Source organism: Sinocyclocheilus grahami, unplaced genomic scaffold (assembly GCF_001515645.1).
Source record: "Sinocyclocheilus grahami isolate Dianchi unplaced genomic scaffold, SAMN03320097.WGS_v1.1 scaffold1080.1, whole genome shotgun sequence".
Taxonomy (NCBI): domain Eukaryota; kingdom Metazoa; phylum Chordata; class Actinopteri; order Cypriniformes; family Cyprinidae; genus Sinocyclocheilus; species Sinocyclocheilus grahami.
The window spans coordinates 123,123-126,766 of NW_015506259.1; positions in this window are offsets into that span (position 1 = coordinate 123,123).

Genomic DNA, 3,644 nt, shown 5'->3' on the forward strand with positions numbered 1-3,644 from the left:
ATACAACTATTTGGAAATCTGGAATCTGAGGGTGCAAAAAAATCTAAATATTGAGAAAATCATCTTTAAAGTTGTTCAAATGAAGTTCTTAGCAATGCATATTACTAATCAAACATTAAGTGTTGATATATTTACTGTAGGAAATTTACAAAATATCTTCATGGAACATGATCTTAATATCCTAATGATTTTTGGCATAAAAGAAAAATCTATAATTGTGATCCATACAATGTATTTTTGGTTATTGCTACAAATATACCCCAGCGACTTAAGTCACTTATATTTAAGAAATACTTACAAGTATGTATGTGTGTGTATATATATATATATATATATATTACATATATTTCTTAAATGTATATACATGTGTATTTATATACTGTATATACACGGTACACAAAAAATATATTATTTAACCGCACACTTTTATTTTAGATGTGATTAATCGCAATTAATCAGTCTGACAGCACTAAAAATGACCATTAATCAATCGACTTGAATGTTTCATTTTAAGGACATTTTAGTTTCTATATTTCAACGTTTCGAAGAAAACCCAGTTGAGAACTGCTGTGACTTTTTAACTGATTTGTCAAAAGTGTTTATTTCTTCGGGCAGAAAACGTAGTTTCTTGGTGCTTTGAAAGAAACTCATTGACACGGCGTGAGCTCGAGCGTGAATCTTCTCTCTCGTGTGAAGACCAACATCTCTGAATGTCACTCCTTATCTGACGGCCCTGATCCTCCTCACAAGTAATGGTCAGCCGATAAGACGCAAACATGAGCCGCTGTTGGCCAGCAGAGATCCAGAGAAAAGTGTTAGACACAAATCATCAATATAAGCCACTTACCAGAGGACAGCGGACGGTTCGTGTGTTAGTGGAGGGTTATGGGTACAACTATACTACAGACTTGCATTTAAGTATTAAATAGAAAGTTTTAGGCCAAGTTTCACAGACGGGGCTTAGACTAAGCCAGGATTAAGCCAATAGTTCAATTAGGACATTTAAATAATTCTTATGAACGTACTTAGAAAAAAACCTCACTGGTGTGCATCTTGAGATAAAACAAAGGCACTGATATATTTTAAGATCAGTCCGTGCACGTTTCTTTCAGTCGAAACAGCTCAGATTTACACTTTAGTCTAGGACTAGGCTTAAGCCTCGTCTGTGAAACCGGGGGTTAAAGTTTTAAGTGAATTAAGGTTTTGGTCTTTGCTTGAGTTTAATTCTTAACACATTCTCTCAACGTGCATCCACAAGTCTGGAATCGGTAAGATTTTTACGTTTTTGAAAGTCTTACCACGGCTGCGTTTCCTTGATGCAGCAAATATAGTACAAATTTTGAAATATTATTACAATTTAAAACAGCTGTTTTCTATGTGAATACCTGTTAAACTGTAATGTATTTCTGTGATGTGCAGCTGTATTTTCAGCATCATTACTCCAGTCTTCCGAGTCACATGATCTTCAGAAATCAGTATAATATGCTGATCAAGAAACATTTCTGATTATTATCAATGTTGTGCTGCACAATATTTCTGTGGAAACTGTGATACATTTTATTTTTTAGGATTTACAGATGAATAGAAAGTGCAGAAGAACAGCATTTATTTGAAATAGAAATCTTTTGTAACATTATACATTCCGGTTACACTTTTTTTAAGGTGTCCTTGTTACAGTGTAATTATACAATTAAGTACTGAGTAATATTAATTAACTACATGTACTTTCTATATGGTTTGGGCTTGGCTTAGGGTTACTTGCATGTAATTATGCATAATTAATTGTTATTATAATAGTAAGTACATGTAACGTGTAACAAGGACACCTTAAAATAAAGTGTTACCTACATTTCTTTAGCGTTACTTTTCTTAAAAATCAAGTTAAAATTTGCACGCATTAGTGCTTTTGAATTTTTAGCGATAATTTTTCCTAAGGTTTGAAAAATGATACTTTGAATGAAAATGTATATTAATTTTTTTTTAACTTTCTTGAAGTTGATTTTTTTTCATTTGGTGAATGAAAATGTTTTAAAAAATTGGAATTATTATGTATACAATTTTTTACAAGTTTAAAAATGATGCTTTATTTTTTTACATTTTCATTCAACAATGGCAAGTTAAAATGTGCACACATTAAACTTTTCGTTTTTTAACAGTAACTTTGCTTATTGACCCCAACATTATAAACCATAGTGTAAATCAAATGTATTTTTATTTTATTAATAGCTGTAGTGTTGATGAAGACTTGTGTTTTTTGTGTTTAGTCGATCCTGGTGAAAATCACTGAACTCAGAATCACTTTCACTAAGTGTGACTGAAGTATACACTGTATATAATATACTGTTTGACAAAGTATTTGGGGGAAAAAAAAAAATCTTTAGCTTCTGACTTGTAGGAAGATTTTTGTTCTGCAAACAGACACTAAAGGGTGAAATCAGGAGAAAAAAAAAAGACAAATAGCAGAGTTTTTAACATGAATGAATCATAGTCATTTATTGAAGAGCAATGAGCACAACACTACTATCTGATGATAGTGACCAAAAGACAACAACAAGAAAATCAAGCCAAATGAACCCTGCGAGCGTGACGCAGACAGAAACACTGACGCCTCGAGCGATGGTCAGATGTAATGCAGTAAAAGATCAGCGCACAAACACACAGATGTGCTGGAAGAAAACCGGCTTGGACTTTCAAAAGTCAGAAAAACTCAGAAACAGTCGACGACGATAACACTGAGATTTTTTGTAGCATTGTTTTTTTTTTTTCTTGCTTTTTGTTATTCAAACACAGATATTAATATTGCAGATGAGAGGCTCAAATACTATTTGGTCAATCCCACCTGATCATAAGAGAGTTAGACTGGAAGAGTTGGGACGATCCATCGGCTGATCAGATCCTGACATGAGAATCAATCAAACATGCAAAACCGAGCCAAAAACTTCTTCTCATGTGTTTCATTTGTTCTTGATGTTCCGTTATAATAAACACCTATTTGAATTTTGATGTTAATCTTAGGTTAAAATTTACACACATTAAGGGTTTTACATTTTTTAATAACTTTTCTTCTTGAAGTTTGAAATCTAAAAAAAAATGAATGAGAAAAATTATGTAAAAAAACTTAGTTAAAATTTGCACACATTAATGGTTTCGAATTTTAAATCAACTTTTCTTCTCGAAGCTTGAAAATTGTAAAAAAAAAAAAAAAATGTAAAAAAGAATATATATATTAAATTTGCAGACATTAATGGTTTCGAATTTTGTCAGCTTTTCTTCTCGAAGCTTGAAAATTGTAAAAAAAAAAAAAAAATTTTAATGTAAAAAAATATTTACATTTGCAGACACTAATGGTTTCAACAAATTTTAACAATAACTTGAAATTTGAAAAATTATTCATTTGTTGAATGAAAATGTAAAAACAAAGTAACATTTTTATTAACTTTTCTTGAAGAACAAAAAATGGTTCTTAATTTGTTGAATGCAAATTTAAAATTTAAGTTCAAATATGCACACATTAATGGTTTTGAGTTTTTAACTATAACTTTCTTGAAGTTTGAAAACAAAAAAAAATTAAAATGTAAAAACAAAAAAAGTTAACATTTGCACACATTAATGGTTTCAAATGTTGTTGTGTGAACATTTTAAAT